The sequence below is a fragment of the Enhydra lutris genome, unplaced genomic scaffold (genome assembly GCF_002288905.1).
Source record: "Enhydra lutris kenyoni isolate GAN:26980312 unplaced genomic scaffold, ASM228890v2 scaffoldscaffold14, whole genome shotgun sequence".
NCBI classification, from domain to species: Eukaryota; Metazoa; Chordata; class Mammalia; order Carnivora; family Mustelidae; genus Enhydra; species Enhydra lutris.
This window is the reverse complement of record NW_019154098.1, coordinates 13,475,007-13,494,292: the sequence shown is the minus strand read 5'-3', so window position 1 is coordinate 13,494,292 and position 19,286 is coordinate 13,475,007. Positions and strand designations below refer to the sequence as shown.

General features: G+C 48.0%; 1 long non-coding RNA gene across 2 annotated transcripts in view; it reads left to right on the top strand.

The window, feature by feature from the left end:
* Positions 1-19,286, top strand: part of LOC111146782 — a 223,925-nt gene that overhangs the window by 147,374 nt on the left and 57,265 nt on the right. The gene's annotated exons all lie outside the window — the stretch shown is intronic.

Below are 19,286 nucleotides of genomic sequence, written 5' to 3'. Positions count from 1 at the left end.
AGCCCTCCTCTTTCAAGGGCTCCCCAATATGCTTTGGAATCAACCTAAGCACGGTCCTCTGCTTTAGGGCTTCCCATTTATGAAGGCCTCCCTCATCCTTCCTCCTGCCTCTTCCGGCACGAGTCTGGACCGAGAGCCTACAGCATCCCACTCGGTGGGCATCCGCAGTAAAGGAGGGAGGAGCCACCATTCCTGCTCTGAAGGCCATCTGGGAATGGAGACTGGCTTTGTTGATCCCTGATGTCTTGGACAGCATGTTGTGCCTTCCCAAAATTCATGTGTTGAAATCCTACCCAGAGCGCCGTGGTCTTAGGAGGCGGGGCCTCTGGGAGGTGATGAGGTCATGAGGGTGGAGCCCTCGGCCATGGGATTAATGTTCTCAGAAAAGGGACAGGAGAGAGTCACTTCTCTCTGTCTCTGCAGTGAGAGGGCGAAACCAGAAGACTGAAATCTGCCAGCCCCTAGGTTATGGACGTCCATCCTCAGGACTGTGAGAGATGAATGTCTGTCATTTAAGCCACCCCATGGGTGGCATCTTGCAATGGTAGGCTGAGCAAACTGGTATGAATGACCTGGAGACTCAGAGAAATGGTGCCGGTAATGAACTAAATGTTCGTATGCCCCCACCTCACCCAAATTCACAGCCTACAACTGTCTATCCCAGTCTGGCTATATTTGAGTGAAGGGAATAAGCTTAAATAAGGCCAGAAGGGCGGGATCCTGACCTGATCAGATTAAGGGATGCGCTCCCCATGTCACAGGGAGCTGCACTGGGTCAGCCCATCCTAGTGTGTCTCTTGGTACCTCTCACCCCAGATGCCCCTGATTCCTTCCAGGTTGCTTCCCAGCTTGGGCACCACATTCTCTGTGGTGAGAAACCCTTCCCTTCCTGCTCCTCTGGGATCCAGGTTTGTCTGGGTGTCTGGCTTCTAGGTTTGAAATGAGCAAAGTGACAGCCCCACGTGGCACACAGCAGTCTTGTGGCCTGGTTCCTCTGGTTGTTTCCAGAAGCCCCGCACTGCTGCCCTCTGGGTCCCCATTGTCACTCTGAGGAATGACCAGCTTGCTGGAATTCCCATTCTTCTGCTCCAAGCCATTTTCTCTCCCGTTTCGTCACTCTGGCGGAACAAGTCGTGGTGGGTGCCTCTGGGAAGAAAACACCCATCAGTGGGATGGATGCAGGCTGGCCTGTGAGGTGGTGGTGGTTGTTCTTGTTGTTTTAGTCTCCCTGCAAAAATAAAACTTTTATTAAAATGAGGGCACTGACCCCTTTCAGCATCGTACAGTGTTTGGCCTCAAAGACTCGTGGCCATTTTTGTGCTGCTGCAGACCAGAGGCCCCCTGGCTTTGTGCCTGTGGGAAATCAGATGGGGGAGGGAGCTTTAAAGACGTTGGATTAAGGGAAAGTTTCATAAAAATAAAAGTAAGAGGGAAAGAAAAACCAATTTAAATGACATCCTCTCTGAGCTTGCTTCTTTCCTGAGTGTCAGCCCCTGCCCTTGCTGGGATGGGAGGGAATTGTGCCCGGGACTGGCCTCAGCTGGAGAGGTGGAGCAGAAGGGACCCAGGAAGGAGACCTGAACCCTGGTCTCTGCTTTGCCCCCCGCCAGCCCTGTGCTAGGAGGAAGGCCTTGGTGCTTCTGAGCCTCAGTTTCCTCGCTGCCCAGCGAGCTGCTCTGAGCACCAAATACATTGTAGCCTGACTCTTCTAAGACGCCTGAGATGTTCCACCATGGTCGAGATGATGGGTTCACTGGCCATTCGCTTTGGGTTTTCAAACCTGGCTGTCCCCAGTGATGATGGAAGGGAGCATCAGACAGTCGTCAGAGGAGCAGACGTCGAAACAAATTTTCCAGGACTCTTGATTTTTACCTGGACCCCCTATGCTTCCACTCTCCCGTGCATTTCCTACACACATATTTTTAAACAAACTTTACTTTAGAACAGATTTCTGTTTTACCAGGAAATTGTGACAGTCCTTCTGAAGGGTCCCATATATCCCACACCATTTTCCCTACTATGAACATCTTATGTTAGTGTGGCACATTCGTTATAATGAATGACCAATATTGATTTGCTATTATTCACTGCAGTTTATACTTATTATTATGATTTTTTAGATTTCCCTACTTTTCCCCTGATACTCTCTTTACTGCCCAAGGATCCCATCTACTCTACTACATCTAGTCACTATGTTTCTTTAGGCTCCTCTTGGCTGTGACAGTTTCTCAGACTTCCTTTGTTGCTGATGGCCAGTAGGTCAGGTGTCTTGTAGATTGTCCCTCAGTTAGGATTTGTCTGATGTTTTATCCAGCAGTGGACTGGGATGATGGCTTTGGGAAGGAAGACCCCAGGGGCAAAGGGCTATTTCACCACACCATATCAAGCAATATACTGTCGCCTGAGTAATCACTGTTAATGTTAACCTTGACCACCTGGCTATGGTGCCATTCATCACATTTCTCCATTGTACTCTATTCTCCCTGCCCCACCTTCTCCTCTGTGCTTAGTCGGATGTCACTGTGTACAGCCCACACTTAGGGAGCGGGAAACTGTGCCCCCTTGGTGGTGGAGCAGTTACGCACTATGTGGAATTCTCCATTGGGCGATTTTTCCTCCACGCCATCCATATATATGTGTATAGATATCTGTATCTGTTTCTATATCTGTATCTCAATATGGAGTCAAAGATATTGATTATATACTTTGGATTAAAATCCAGTATGACTTTCTTTATTTGCACATGTTTTTCTAGCTTTGGCCATTGGGAGCTCTTTCTGTGGGCTCCTCTGTCCTTTGACATACCATTATTTTGATATACCTTCCATTATTATAGGAGTTTTTGTTTGCTTGCTTTCTTGTTTGCTTGTTTTTGAGTGTTTCCTTACTTTCTGGCACTACTTACATATTTCCTGTCCCAGACCTAGAATCAGCCATTTTCTCAAGGAGCCCAGTTTGTTGTATCAGCAAATGGTGTTAGAAACCAAGATGTGGGTATGAGATGTGCTCACAGCTACTGGGATGTCACTGTTCCTAGGCCTTCCCAAAGACAGTGATGAACTACATGTGTATATACTAACCCACATCCAACCACATGCATATACTAACCCACATCCAACTACATGTATATACTAACCCACATACAACCACACTCATATACTAACCCACATGCAGCCATGCATGTATACTAACCTGCGTATACCCACACATGTATACTAACCCACATACAGCCACGTGCATATACTAACCCACATCCAACCCCACACATATACTAACCCATGTCCAGCGGCACATGCATACTAACCCGCATATACCCACACGTGTATAATAACCTGTGTATACCCACACACATATAAATATTTGCATAGTTATCAGTCCAAACCTATTTAAGCTAACCATGAGTTCCACTGATGCCCCAGCTGTAGTCCATTACTGCATCATATACTATTGAACAGACTTGTTTTTTCCAGCCACCTTGATTGGCAAGAGGTGGTGATGAATGGTGAGGTCCAAAAGTCCACATGGGCAGAGAGCCGTGGGCTGAGAACACTGGACTTTTCCCTGTGGGCAGTGTGGTCTCATGCGCAGAAGCGACGATGATCTGGACACATGCGACAGAGACTCAGAGACGTGTCCTGCCCAGAGTACATGTAGACCAGGATGCCATCACGTGCACATCGACCTTTGCTCATTTCTCCCTGGGCCTGTGTGCCCTTCTTGGCCCCTTGGCCTTCCTGTCCTCCTGCAGGAAGCCTTCCCCATGTCAGCCCTGCTTCATGCCCTCTCCGCCCACACTCCTGAGCCCATTGGCTTACTACATCAGAATGTGCCCACCCCCCACTTTTTAATTGAATATTTGTCTGCTTCTCTTAAGTAGACCAAACCCATGAGGGAAGTGCTGTGTCACCTCAGCAGGGACTCACACAGCCCCCCAAAACCAGGAGAGGATTCGTCCATTTGGTTCCTGAGGTTGTCGGGAAAATAAAGCAGTGGACAAGACACATGCCCCGCTTTCTTAGAATTTCCCCCACTGAAGGGGACTGAGGGCGTTCACATACAGTGTGGGCTGCCCTCCCTGCTTCCCTTTCCTGCCAGCTGTCTCAAACTCATGTGCCTCCAGGGCCAGGCAGGCGATGGGAGTCAGTGCTGTGGGCCTGCTGGGCAGGCATCAGGGCTTGCTGGGGAACTGGACAGCACACCGGGCCTGGCTGCCCAGCTGCCCAGCTCAGGTCAGTGTCCTGCCGGGTTGCCCGGGGTCTGTGCCTGACTGCTTATTTGTAAAACTTTTGACTCTTGCCCCTGTGCATGCCCACTGTCAAGGGAGCAGTGGCCAGCCCATGACCCATCATGGCCAGATCTGATGGCTCCAGGGGGACCATAAGCCTGGGAGGGCAGAGGCCTTGCACCTTGCTATTCGCCGCTGTTCCTGATGTGGTAACGGTGGCAGCACTTGGTCCGGAGAGCAACAGTCGCGTCCCATGTGCGCGGGTTCCTTTTGGTTCCACACTTTGGAAAGCAGCTTCACTGGCTGTTCTCAGAGATGACACCCACAGCCGAGACCCCGCCCGGGCCCGCGGGATTTCTCATCATCCCGCTCTTGCAGCCCCTCCCTAAGGGGACATACTACTCTAAGCAGCCACTGCTTCCCCGATGCCTCAGGGTCTCCCTTTGGCCTTTCGGTAAATGGCTGCTTAATCTGAAATTCTGCCTCTTGAAACAACAGATAGACTTCCTCTTCCAGGTCGAACCCTGATTAATACACAAGGTATATTTTTGTATTTCCCACTCCTGTCCCCTTTGCTCAACTGAGCTTGGAGCACATTTCCAAACTTGTGACTTCGAGGCCCAGAGTGGGCTGCCTCACCGCCCACCTGCATCCTCCGTGCCCGGAAGGCCTGCCGCTGACACTCACTGGCGGCCGTCTTCACCTCCTCCTGCTGCCACCCACGACCAGGGGCACTCCCGGGGGGCTCGCCGGCAGCCTGTCTCCACAGCCTGCTGAGCGGGGTGGGTGATGCTTCGGGTTTTCCGCTGTAAGCATGGGTCCCCAGGGTGTGCTGGGCTTCTCTGTGTCTGCAGGGGCATGTGCCTGTGCGGGGTGTAAACAGCCCCGTGGAAATAGACCAGGGCAGGGCTGACGGGGAAGTGAGGCTGGCCTGGGGAGAACACGTGGGCCGGGGCTTCTCAGGGGGTTTCCTCTGGGCCGTGACCCCACTGAAGGCCGCCTCTGGTATGCTTACTGTGGCCCTTCACACTCCCCATGGCCACTCACCGAGGAGTGTCTCCTTGACACTGAAACAACTCTCGCGTGTGATTTGCCCCTTGTCTCGGTACCTTGGTCTGAATTCACCGTCCTCATGGATTTATTGGCAGTGGTGTCAGTCTGCTGGCACTGCTGTGACAAATGACTACCAGCTAGGTGGTTGAAAACAACAGAAGTTTATTCTCTCTCAGTTCTTGGAGTCAGAAGCCTGAAATCAAGGTGTCGGCGGGACCATGTTCCCTCTGAAGATTCTAGGGAAAAGTCCTTTCTCTTCTCTGAGCTCCTGGTGGCATCTGGCGGTCCTTGGTCTTTGCTGGCTTGTGGCTGCAGCTCTCCTGTCTGTGCCTTAGCCTCCCGTGGGCTTCTCTCTGATATGGCTGTACTCAAATTTCCCTTTTCTTGTAAGAATTAGGTTCACCCTGATCCAGGGTGGCTTCATTTCACTTGACTACTTCTACAAAGGCCCATTATCAAATAAGCTCACATTCACAGGGACTGGAGAGGTAGGACTGTAACATGTCTTTCTAGAGACACAGTTCAACCTGAAACAGGGCCTATGAAGAAAAGGTTACATCTGTTTTTATTTTATTCCCTTCTTAGAAAATGGCTTCATTTGTGTATGTTTTATCATAATACAGGCATTTATGTGTACAAATGACAAATACTTATGCAGAATTTGGGGGCTGTGCTCAAACACTAGTGATGAGGGCATACTCCAAGAACACAGAAATCAGGCCACCGGTCTGATGTATGGACCGGCCAAGTCACAGTCTCCTTGGATGGCCATAACAAAATACCATAGAGTGGGTGGCTTAAACAACAGGACGTTTATTTTCTGAGGTTCTGACACAGAGGAGTCCAAGATCAAGGTGCAGCTGATTCATTTTCTGGTGAAGAGTTGGTTCCTGGCACACAGATGGGCACCTTCTTGCTTCCTTACAGAGAGAGAGAGAGAGAGTACACAGGCTCTATGCTGCCCCTTCATATAAGTATACTAGTCCTTTTGGATCCGGTTCCAGCTTTATGACCTCATTTATCCCTGGTTACTCCCATAAAGGCCCTGGCTCCAAATACAGTCACATTGGGGATTAGGACTTCAACATATGCATTTCTGGGGAGACAGTCCACAGCATGTCACATCTTCTGGATTTTATTATACAGCCCAGTGCCCTTGGGTCTTGTGAATTACACCAAAAACCTGGAGCCTGATTAGGCCCCGACTTGATTTCTAGCTATACCTGGTTTTTATCCTGGCATTTTTATCACTTTGTATTTTATTTTGTTTTATCATCAGTGCCTGGGTGCCTTGGGCAAGTTAACCACCCTCTCTGAGCCTCCCTTTCCAAATTACAGATGACTTTGTCATTCTTCATGTCCACATGGGGATAATGCCTGCCTAGGGGGCTATTAGGAAAGGGTAAGTGCCTTCACTAAGTAGGTGCTTAGTAGCTGCAGGCCGTCTTCCCTTCTGCCCACCTGCCCCCTGTACCTGCCCTGCCGCAATGGCTCCTTCACCCCTGCTCCAGTGAGGCAGGGGGACTGTGGAGGGCTCATTGTGGGTGCCACCGTCCTTGAGGCCTCCCAGGCCCTGTCTTTCTCAGCCCTTTGATTTATCATCTAGCTGTGTGTCTTGTCTCACCATCACTGATGTCATTGTTGGGTATTGACTATCATTTGGATTTTTATTCATGGATTTGTCTTGTTCCAGACTAGCTCGTAAAGCAGGGCTGTGGAGTCCAGCCAGCTTGTATACAGTAGGTGATCATGACTGAGAATTTATTGGGTTGGTCATGTGGTGGAGAGAGGAGGGCTTTGTCCCCCGTGGCTATTGCTTCCCCTTTCTCACCCTTTCTTCATCTCAGAGAAGGCAGGAGGCAGCATGAACAAGTTCTGCTTCTCCCCTCCTTGCTCACTGCCCAGGGCGCAGACGGGAGGAAGCAAGGTCTTCCTAGTCATAGGTAAGAGCCCGGCAGGACCGTCACAGGTCTCATAAACTGGTGGGAGTCCTCAGCCTGTCCCTTACTGCTGGCAAGGACTTTGGCGAAATCCCAGTCTTTCCTTTTTGCAAAATGAAGCTAATCATGACACTGGCCTTGTCAGGTGGGTGTGGAGAGGGAATGAGTGACTGTCTGTGGGCCCTCAGCCCCATAATAGTCCAGGCCTGGAGAACCACTGCTCTCCAGATGACCTCTGACCTAGGCTTCCAGATTCCAGCCGCCTCTCTCTTCCACACACTGTTTGACTCTGGCCAGGTTACTTCCTCTCACTGAGTGTCTGTTCTCTGTTACCTGTACAGGGAGTGTTGCTCTTCTCACTGTTATGAAATGTCCACAGAGTGACATAAAGCGGGTTATAAAACACAACACGAAGGTTGGGAGTTACCACGAGCAGGTTTGATTGGGAAACTTCGTTACTACATCGGTATTGTTTGAGACTTATTATTGTAAAGTCTGGAGCTGAGGCCCGGTGGGGATTGGTACAGATTCAAGCTCTTGAGTCCTTCCCAAGTAGCCCACGAGTGGGGCATCCTGCAGCTATGGGAGAGCCCCTCTCCCTGGTGTTTTTTGTGTGTGTGCGTGGCCTGGAGTCCGGCCCTTGTGAAATCCCTCCATGGCCGGATGCACCCATGCTCCCTGTTCTCCTGGCTCCTGCTCCCGGCATCTTACCCTGGCGTTGGCATGCCAGAGCCGGTTTCCTTAGTTACTTCATCAGGCGTTCTGCAAGTTGTAGCGATGAACGCTGGCAAGAGAAAGTGGGTGCTCTCCAGCTGTGCTGGGGGCCGGGGTGGTGATGAATCAGACCAGCTCTGTTGAAGGAAATTTCGGCAGCACGTCTTAAAGTGCTGAGCGGGTGCACGTCTGATGAGCCGGTCCTGGAGGAGCAGCAGAACACGTTGCAAAAGGTTCTCCTGCGACAGCACGGATAAAATGGCAGAACGTGGCAGATAGCCTCACTGCTAGATGGTGCCCTGCTCAGCGGTCCCCAAGAAGAGTGAGCTGTTGTGTCCTCCTCAGTGCATCCGATCAGGAGGTACATGGTTCTGGTTTGTCCCATCCCTGAGAATATTGACCTTGATCACTTGATGAAGGTCAAGCTGGTGTCTGGCCGGTGTCTACACTGTAAAGTCACTATTTTTTCTCTTTATTATTAAGAAGTATCTTATTGGGAGATACTTTAAAACTATGTAAATAGTGGGTTTCTCATTTTACTTTTACCTGACTAATTTTAGCACCCATCATTGATTATTTGCCTGAAACTGTTCAACTGTTGGTGCTTGCTTCATAGTCGTCTGTCTCATTATTTCTGTATTTATCACTTGGGATTCTAATGTACAGAAGAGCTTTCCTTTCTTTTCTACTCAAAAAAATTTTTCATTTTGGTAGGAACTCATGCATTTTTATTATATTGGTTACTATTGGTAACAACAATTACTGTTTTGCTCAGTTTTTTCTAGATCTGGCCACTGGGGTGTCCTTCACGTTGAGCTCTGTGTCCTTTGGACATCATCTTTTGAGCATTGCCTTACTTCTTGGCACCGCAATATGTTCCAGTCTCATCTTGTCCGTCCCTCCCCCAGCCCTGGAGTCAGCCACTGCTTCAGTGGGAATTCTTGCCAGAAGCCCATATGCTGAAATTAGTAATGAGGAAATTGCCGACAGAACCAAATTGAGGGACATTTCTACAAAATATCTGCTCAGTACTCTTCAAAAATGAAAGACACAATAAGACTAAGGAATGATTACTGGTTGAAGGAGACTAAGGGTCATGTCAGATAAATGCCATATGTGACTTGGGACTAGATTCTGGGTTGGAAAAGCCACTATTAGTAAAATTGGAATAAAGTCTCTGGATTAAGCAATTAATGTTAATTTCTTGATAAAACTTGGTAATTGTACTGCACAAGACATCTGTACTGAGAAGTTTCAAGGCTGTGGGAATTCACTGTATTTCTAAACTCTCTTTGGAAGTGTGGAACTATTTTGAAATGAAAAGTTAAAAAAAAGAGGTGCCTGGGTGGCTCAGTGGGTTAAAGCCTCTGCCTTCAGCTTAGGTCATGATCCCGGGGTCTTGGGATTGAGCTCTGCATCCGGCTCGCTGCTCAGCAGGGAGCCTGCTTCCCTCCCCCCCGCCCCCCCCGACTCTCTACCTACTTGTGATCTCTCTCTGTAAATAAATAAATAAAATCTTTAAAATAAATAAATAAATAAATATTTTAAAAAGCTAAAAAGACATGTAAGTACAAGTAAGATAAATTTATATATACTAATATGGATAGGTGTCCAGAATCAATTGAATAATAGTCGTTGTACTTTTTGCATAGAGTTAGCCCGCTTTTGTAAGGACTGTGACATATCTGACAGAACAAGACAGAACAATAGAGGACACACGCATTTTTATCAGCACATGGGAGAAATTCTGAGAAGGGTCTGTACTTCTTGTTAACAGACATTTCTGGGAAATGTGATTGGAAGTTTTAAGAAAGCAGGAGCTTTGAGTCTGACTTTTTCTTTCTTTCTTTTTTTTTTTTTTTCTTTTAAAGAGCATGTCTTACTCCTAGAATGGAAAAGTTGTGAGCACATGGGTTGTGTGTGGATGTGCTTCTGCACACGTGTGTTTAGTTCTGATGACCCCCATCCAGCTCAGTCTCAGTGGCAGGTCCCTGCACACAAGCAGTGCTGAGCAAAAGGTCTACCCAGTGAACACTCACCCACTTTTCAATCCACTCTCTGCCTTCCTCCATCTGATCCTTAACATATCCGTTGGTTGGAGATGCATTGGGGTAGGTGCGCCTGCAGTCCATGCTGGTTAATCATTAAACCAGCTGACTCATCTTACCTCTATCCAAGGAAGCTGGCAGTTGTTCACCCTTGAAAACTTGAGGGGAGAACTTGATGCCCGAGTGCATGTTCTTCCGGTCTTCCCAGAGGAGTATAAATTAGAAATTTACCAAGTGACAGTCATCATATTTGCTCCTTGACGTAGTAATGATTGGTTAAGTGGTGCTTGGTATCTTTAAACCCAATTAATTGGTGAACTGTGATCAGTTCCTCCCAGGGACTTTTAATAATCATTACTAGGCTTTTGTGGTTTATGTAAAATTTCATTTACTTGGATTTATGTTTATGTATAGGTTAGTTTTCCCATTTTAGAGCCAACGCTTCTTGATTCAAGAAGGAAGAAGCAAGAACAAAAGTATCATCTCTTGAAGCTCTACCCTGTGCTGTGAGCTATTACAAGTTGACTAATGTAATCTCCCCACTGCTAGGTCACATTGTTCCAATTTAACAATAAGGAAACTGATGCAAAAGGTGTGCTTGCAGGCTCTGGTGGGTTCACTGGATTAGCTCCTGCAGGAACTGTCCCTTGCCCCTTGCCTGTCCCTTACTCCTTCGGGGTCATTGTCCAGAATGGTTTGTCTTTGCTTCTTTCTGCTCACTGGGCTGCCCCATGACTTCCCATGGCTCCTAAATGCTGGCCCCACTTTTGGGTTCTAGGTTCTTTGCCTTGTCCTGGCATGTTGTTTCCATGGGTGGTTTTCTTGGTAATTATTATTATGATGATGAAAATAGTAAAAATAGAACCTGTAAGTGTCTTTATCCAGCCTTCACTGTGCTGGACCAAATGTCAGGCACTCCCAGGCTTTATGCTGGCACCCACCCAATGAGGTTTAGGATCTCCTGGTGGGATGGGGGCCTGAAATCCACAGGTTTGTCTAGGAGCGAAGCTAAGTCCCCTCTGTGTGTTCTTTTCATTTCAGCATGCGCTTAGATGGTTAAGCTCTTGCACTAGGTTTTTGCAAGCGAGTGAACGCTGCCAAATTATTTCTCCCACAGCATTATTGCTGCGTCTTCCCAGACATTATAAGTATATGGTTCAACTCATATTCATACACATCACCACTTTATCAATGACATAAGCTAATAATGAAGTATCCCAATATTAAATTACACAGCTGAAAAGCATATAAAATATTAGACGTCTGCTTACTTCATTAGTAGAAACAGTTTTGTTTTGTTTTTCAACCAAAGGCTATGGAAAAGAAGGGGAAAAGTTCAGTCTTTCAACAAAAAGAATCATCATCTTTTGGTAAGTATGGTAAAAGAAATGACAAAATTTTAAGAAATTCTATGATCAGAAGTTGTTTTAGCTATAATAAAACCATCACATAACAAAGCATCTGTCTTTTAAAACATTTGCTACATTGAAGTGCCTATTCTGTAAGTCCTGGGTAAGACACAGGTACCATTATATTAAAAATTCTGAATAGTCCCCCCCTTTTTTTTCTTAAGATTTTATTTATTTATTTGTCAGAGAGAGAGAGAGAGAGAGAGAGAGCACAAGCAGACAGAGCAGCTGGCAGAGGCAGAGAGAGAAGCAGGCTCCCTGCTGAACAAGGAGCCAGATGCAGGACTCGATCCCAGGACTCTGAGATCATGACCGGAGCCGAAGGCAGTGGCTTAACTGACTGACTGAGCCATCCTGGTGTCCCTGATTGGTTTTTTTTTTTTTTTTTTCAGATCTTTCCTGTCACATTGCACCCAAAGAGCAAACATTAATTGAACTCTGAGACTTTTTTGTCTGAAGAGCTCTGTGATGTTTTCAAAATAGGTGTGTGTGTGTGTGTGTGTGTGTGTGTGTGTGTGTGTGTGTGTGTGTACGTACGTATACAGTTCTTTCTCAACTTACAGTGGGGTTATATCCACACAAAACTATCATTAAGTTGAAATATCGTAGTTAAAATATCCTAAGTCAAAAATGCCCGTACTACACCTAACCTCCCTACTGAGTATCATAGTCTAGTTTAGCCTACCTTAAACACGCTCAGAACACTTAACATTAGCCCCTAATTGGGCAAAGTCATCTAATGGAGAGCCTGTTTGATAAAATGTGGACTATCTCATGTAATCTATCGACGACTCTACTGAAAGTGACAAGCAGAATTGTTGTCATTGTATCAGCTGTTGACCCTTGTGATCGCTAGCTGACTTGGAGCTGGGGCTGCTGCCCAGCACCACAAGAGAGGCTCATACCGGATGTCCCCAGCCTGGGAAAAGTTCCAAATGCAAAATTCCAAGTATGCTTTCTACCCTGTGTGCATATTGCTTTCACACCATCATAATGTCAAGAAATTGTAAGTCAAGCCATCCTGAGTTGGACACTGCTTATATGTGTACGTGTATTTTGAACAGTACATTTAAAAAAATTGAACACTTGGCAGATCTGACAAAAGCAATGGTTGTGCCCATCCTGATGTATTGTGTGTGGATGTGAGCAGTGTAAACATAGACGTCCAGACAAATGTCTTCAGTGTTTGAAATGACCAAGGGGAAGCCACACTGTAGTATTCCAGTTCTATGTGAACTAAAAATACGCACTATTTTAGTAAAAAATATTTTAATATTCTACTAAATTAATGTTAGGATAAATATCAGTATACAATGTTTTAGTATAAAACTGTGCTAGACCTAAGAACAAGTGTCATTTTGGGTATTTTGGCACCCAGTCCTTCTAAATCTCTTGTCAATAAGATTCTGGCATGAGAAGTAGAGTTGAGTAAGAACTGTCGCTCAGTAAGTCATGACTTAGGAAAGTCAACTGAAAAGGGAAATGTGCTTCCAAGGCTGAACAGTAAGGATCTCTCCCTAAACGTTGGGGAGATTGACAGGAACCCAGAAGGAGAAGTTACACTTTGTTCGAGCTGGTGTCCTGTAACTGCTGTTTGGACTCTGGCGGAAGCTTCTTTGGACATCTAGCCCATCAGGGATCCACACTGCTGATCCCTCAAACTGTGTCCTTTCTCAGTTCCCACTTCAAGTAGCTTAAGGCTGCCCCAGTTTACTGAATGCAACAGTTGTCTCAGTGACCTTGTTGCCTTGGTCTTGCCAGCTGTGGGCGGGTTTTCCTCCTCCATGACACTTGCGTGAAGGCCAGGGTGGGAGTCACCAGCCCTCCCCCAAGACCTGCCGCACAGAAGGCAGCAACATAGCTGCCAGCTTCTTCACCCAATTCCAGTTTTCCAGGAGTGAACCTGTCGTCAAGACCTGGGATTTGGTGGCGAGTGGTCAACAGAAGGCCAGTCCAGTCCTGTTGTGCTCTATCTGCACCAGAACGGCATCACAGTGGCTTCGAGGGCTCAGCTGTCTGGGACCCCTGGGGACCTTGGCTCTCCTTGATAATCAGGGAGTGATCCTCTGGCATTTAGGAAGGCACATGGCCATCCTTGAGTAAGTGCCAATGAATTACTCCTGATGATAAAGGCTGACTTTGGAGAGGTCTGAGTTTTCACTCATTATTTGATGAGTTGTGTCGTTAAGCATGTCCTCGGGGTATGACCCCATCCCACCTGGAAGGATCGCACGCCTGTCTCAGAACACAGAATTCTCTTCTCTCGGGGCTGCTGGCTTGTCTGCTCTGCTCCTGGCTCTGTCTGCAGCCTGTAGCAGGGATCCTGGTAAGCGAGAGAAGGTGCTCAGTCAGTAGTGAATGAGTGAGAGCCTCCTGATCTCAACGCAGGGCTCACCGCCTCTACAGTAGAAGCTAGTCAAAGGGCAGGACGATGTTTTCTTCTTGCTGTGACCTCTTGTTCTCTCTTGCGAACTTCCTATCCCCGGCTTCTGGCCCATTCTTTCTAATGGTACAAGGACTGCTTGTGTATAGATAGAGACCCCCTTTAGACCAGTAGTGTCCTGAGAGCAGGTAATTCCTATTTGTTTTCTCCACATATATAATTAAAGCTTCATAGGCATTGTGGGTGCTACTGAGCAGGAACCTCTTCTGAGCAAGAGAACCTTCTTGGGGGATGTGTTGTGGCTGAACTGTGTCCCCCCAAATTCATTTGATGGAGCCCTAGCCCTCAAGGTGATGGTATATGGAGCTGGGCTTTTGGGGAGGTGATTGGGTTTAGATGGAGTCCTGAGAATGGGGCCCCATGATGGGATTAGTGTCCTGTCTAAGGAGAGATATCAGAGAGCTTGAGCTCTCTCTCCTTGCTGCTGATCGGAGGACATGGCAGGAAGGTGGCCATGTGCAACCAAAGAGAGCCCTTAGAAGAACCTATGCCTGTCAGTACCTTGATCTAAGACTTCTGTTTCCAGAACTACGAGAAAACAAATTTCTGTTGGTTAAGCCACCCAGTCTCGAGTTGTTTGTTGTGGCAGCCTGAGCTAACGGAGACAGGGGACTCGCACTGCCCCAGCTTCCCGCAGAGAAAACTGGAGGGGAGTTGGGAGGGTAGAGGTGAATGCTCATGATGATCGTCTCCAATGAGAAATGCAGGAAGGATGACGATAGCTCCGATGTGTCTTACGTGGCCCCAAAGATCAGAACCAAGATAGAGAAGTGGAAAGAACAGGCAGACATCTAAATGGAGGAAAAGGAAATGGAGACCTGGGTGGACTGAGTGGTCTTAGACAGCAGTCACGGTCTCTTTGCCGGCAAGATCCACATAGAGGTCACACTGCACTGAGAGGGAATAGGATGGGAGGAATCGAGCATCGCACTGAATGCTCCCCTGTAAGGTCCCTGTAGACCCGGAAGCCCATGAGCCCGTGGTTAACCATTATACAGCCCTCCCCCAAGGAGCCTCTCCTTTGTAGAGCAGATTACAATGTCCAAAGCATCTTCACAAGTATTACGTCATTTGATTCATCCAACAACCTTGTGGTGGGTGCCCAGTACAAGCTGGATGACTGAGGGAATGAGTAGACAGATATGCCATTGATGTGCTGTGGGCCACAGAAGAGGAAACTGTGCACAGAGTGGTTTCTTGACTTCATAATAAAGGCCAAGCCAGGCTTGAACCCAGATCTCTGCTCTACCCACCACTCGACCCGACTACCTCCAAGGTGGCAGTGGTAACACTTTCTCTTTAGGTAGTGTTTTTCTGGTTTTGTTTGTTTTTCATTTTAGTGAACTCTTCAGCATCCATAGCCCCTTCCATCCTCGCAACATGCTTATTCCCATTTTGCAGGTGAGAAAATATGCTCCAAGAGTTGCGTGACTTTTGCAAGGTGTCCAGGTCCTCTGTGGTAGAGCGCTGGGTTTGCATGTGGTGGGCAGCCTCCCCAAGCACCTGTGAGCCTCCCACCTTGGCAGGGCAGAGCCCGCCACTCCTGACCACACGCAGAGTGGACAGGGGTCCTCCTTTCAGGATACAGTCGCAGGTAAATGAATAACTCATCTGGGAAGACAGTAGGCCAACAGGCAAGTCATTCCTTCTTGTACTCACACCTGATTTCCAGCAACCTCTTGGCAGTTCCTCCTGCCAAAGCCTTGCTCTGGAAAGGTAGCGGGTTTGCAGACACCTCACCCGGAGGTCCTCAGCTCTGTCTGCATGCTGTAGTCACCCAGGAGCTTGCAAGAAATGCTGGTATCCAATTTCTGCAAACCCCCCTGCCCCATGCCTTCTAAACCAGGCTTTAATTGGTCTAGGGAGGGATCTGGCTTCAGTATTTTTAAAAGTGTCTTCCAGTAGTTGAGAATCACTGAATTAGTGTTGCTGCGGGACACACTTGGGCATGCACTTTCCCTGGGGATTGTGATGAGGCATGAAGGCTGGTGTCTGCCTTCTTCCCAGGGTCTGCCTAGCCTGGTGCTGGTGGCTGTCTGCTTTTCAGGCATGACTTTGTTTCTCCTTCCCTCTGACTCTCCTGGTTTGAGGTCGTGCTCTAGTGGCACACCGTGTGAAGTCACTCAACTCTTGTCTTTACTAGCTCTGTGACCTGGGGCCTGCAACCTTCTCTCTGTGTCTCTACCTCTCTCCTCCTCTGTGAAATGATGATGCTGACTTCCTCATGAGCCTGTGAGCATTCACCCGGGGGACCACAACTGGTCCATGAGATCATGGACCAGTTGTCATTGTGGTAGCCGCAAGTTGTCTGTGTCGGTATATAATGTTGCTGTTTGCTTCAGGGCACAGCTAGCCACTTTGTCTGTGCGTAAGCCTCGCACCCCATAGCTCTATCTGTATCTATTAGGGGATTATAAGGTGTATTCGTCTCTAATCGGATATATCCGTTCCACAAATGATTATTGAGCTCTTCTGGGTGTTGGGGAATAGACAAGAGAGAAGCAGTCTCTGCTCCTTGGGGAATTTTGTCTTTGAAGGGGACAGATGATGAACAAAGGTTATAAGAATGTGTAGGGGATGCTGTGGTGAGGCAGGCCGGGATGCTGAGGAGTGCATGTAACAAATGGTCCTAATTCATGTCTGCACATCGTGGGGAGGCTGCTCCTGCCGGAGCTAATGACTTCTCCATTATTTCTTTATTCTGCACATCCGATGTCCTTGGACTCGGTGTGATTGCTCACCTGTCCACCCTCCCGATTCATCTACAATCATTGCCTTGGGCTTAGGAAAAGCATTTTGTTCATTTTTATATCCCCAGGGTCCTCCCTCCTTCCCTCCCTTCCATTCTTCCTTCCCTTGGTTGAATTCAGTTCAAGCAACACACCCTGAGAACCTGAGCAAAATCTGGAGCCACACAGATGAAAAGACCTTTACCTTCTTGTGGGAAAGACAGATATACAAGTGCATGTAGGTCTGGACCATCACGGCCGCTCTGAAGAAGGGGCACTCACAGGACAGTGGGCCCCTGACAGTGCGTGGGGTGGAAGCATGCATGTGTCTGTCAGCCTGATGCACAGTAGGTCCTGATCCACAGCAGCTGGACCGACGAACTGTCTCCTCCCTGGGGATTGTCCTCAGCTCTGAGGAGAAGGTTGGCTAACATTGGGAAGCCCTGAGCGCCGTGTCGAGTCCTGTGCTGGTGCTGAAGCTGCCCTTCCTCACAGGAGCTGCCGGCGAAGGGCACTGTTTTGTGACACCCTCAGCTTCTCGTCACTGCGAGAAGCTGACTAATTGTGAGCAGGGAAGTGAGGGCCTCGAAATGCCCCCGTCTGCACATCTGGTTTCCCTGTCACAGCTCGTACTCATTTCTGATAACTTCTTTGGCTTCTGTGAGGCAGCCTGGCTGTGCCTGGCCACAGGCCGTGCTCATGATAAGCTGAACCCAGAGCACAGACTGGGGTTGGGGAGGTGGGGATGTGGTGGGTGGGAAGGATGGACTCTTTTAGCCCGTTTCAAAGTTATCAGAAGCCTTTGAGCCTTGTTAGGTGTGTCTGTCACCACATTTGCTTTCTCTGCTTGCATTGGAAGTGACATTCTGGATGGACTGAACCTGGCTAAGCAAAGGGAACGTGGACAGGGAAGCTGATGATACACGTACCTTTGTTATTTCTAGAGCGCTTTGTGCTTTCCAGAGTGTTTTCCCTGAACCCTTCTTCATCTGGACTCTCAGAGCACTTAGAGAGCTCTTAGCATGTTAGCGGCTGGGTCTCAGAGAGAGATCACAGGCTTTAAAAATGTTCTAAGCAACTAGTGGAAATCAACACCTTACTAGAAGTTTAACCTTGTCAGGTTTAATCTACCACTTTGAGCCCTGGTTTTCTCATCCAACAAAGTAAAAAAAAAAAAAAAAAAAAGGAGAGAGAGAAAGAGAGAAGAAAGGAAAGTTGGGACTGTTTCATTCCAGTAACTCTAGATGCTATAACAAATAAACCTCATTATTTTAGTAGCTCAGCACAAAAGTGCCCATGTTTTACTCATGGACTGGCCCCTGAGGGATGTTCCTGGCCCACAGGTAGACCTTCTGCAGTGATTGGAAGACTCAAATGTGTTCCATATTCTTAGTCTGCCATCCCTTCAGTGACCTTGAAATCTAACCCAGCTGGTGAAGGAAGGAAGGGAAGGTCAAGAAGGTCACCCACTTCCTAAACACCTCATCTGGAAGTGGCATCCAGTCCCTGTCTTTGCATTCTTCTGGTGAGAGCTGGGCACATCATCCCTCCTTAGAAGGAGAGAAATGTCATCCCTCCTGGCTGACCCCTCCCTGGGCACAAGTGAGCTCTAGGAGGGGGAGCACAAACTTGGTGAGCAATTCTGCCTTAAATACCTTCCTTTAGTGTTGTAGAAGGGTAAGTTTGGGTTCACGTGTACTACAAATTCTGCCTTTTATTATGTGTAAGATTTCCCTCTACTCTTTTCTAATACCTTACAGGTTAATGGATTTTTCTTTATATTTTTCTTCACAGGCTACTTTGTAAACTCCTATGTTGGTAGCATGTGTGACATTTGGGGGATGAGATGAGGGAGAGGTCAGGCTCTTTCTGTGTCTGTCACAGTACTTTGCCAAAAACTGTCGATGGTTCGACAAGTTTGTTGTGGCTCCTTACGGGGCTTTGTGGCTATTTGCTTTTCCTTTCTAGCTGTTTCTGCTGAGAACTCAGCAGCATGTACAAGAGGGTTTGTGTTCAATATGTGGAAAGGGGTTTTTTTGAAGAGTGTGGTCAAGCATGGTGACAGTTTCCTGAGAAAGGAAAGGGACATTTTCTTTGGAAGTTTCTTAAATAAGAATAGCTCGCCAGGTGCTCACAGGGTGCCAGGAGGCAAGTGCTTACCTGTCCTGGCTCACTGAGTCCCCTCAACAACCCAAGGCAGGTACCGGGATGATCCCCGCTTTCTAGAAGAGGATCGTGAGGTTCAGTGGTCACACTGTGCTGTCACCTGGTGGCGGGGAGCCTGGAGATGAGGGGGGCTTAGAGGGGAGCATAGGCCCTTCCTACTTGGCCCTGCTCCTGACTTCACCACTGGGTGGGTGAAGAGGGTGCATGGCAGACGATGTGGTGGTATCCCAGATACAGATAGGAGCAAGTCCCTGTCCCCGGCCCCAAGGAACTGGTGGTTTGGTGGGAACAGAGGTGGTGGTGATGGGATGGATCAGGAAAGCAAGGATACTGGAATCTCATTAGCTGCCCTAGTTCTGTTGTATGAAGGGGAGACACACACTGAGTTAGTGAATGCTGAATCACGGCCCCAGGGGAAAGAGAGGGTCAGGGCCCCGGGACCTCTAGCCACAACATTTTCATTGGCCAATCAATACATGACCCTGTTTTCTGTGCATTTCCGTTCAAAAGCACCTTCTTTAATGGGTATTGTTGGTGCATTGGCACTGGACGACTGGCC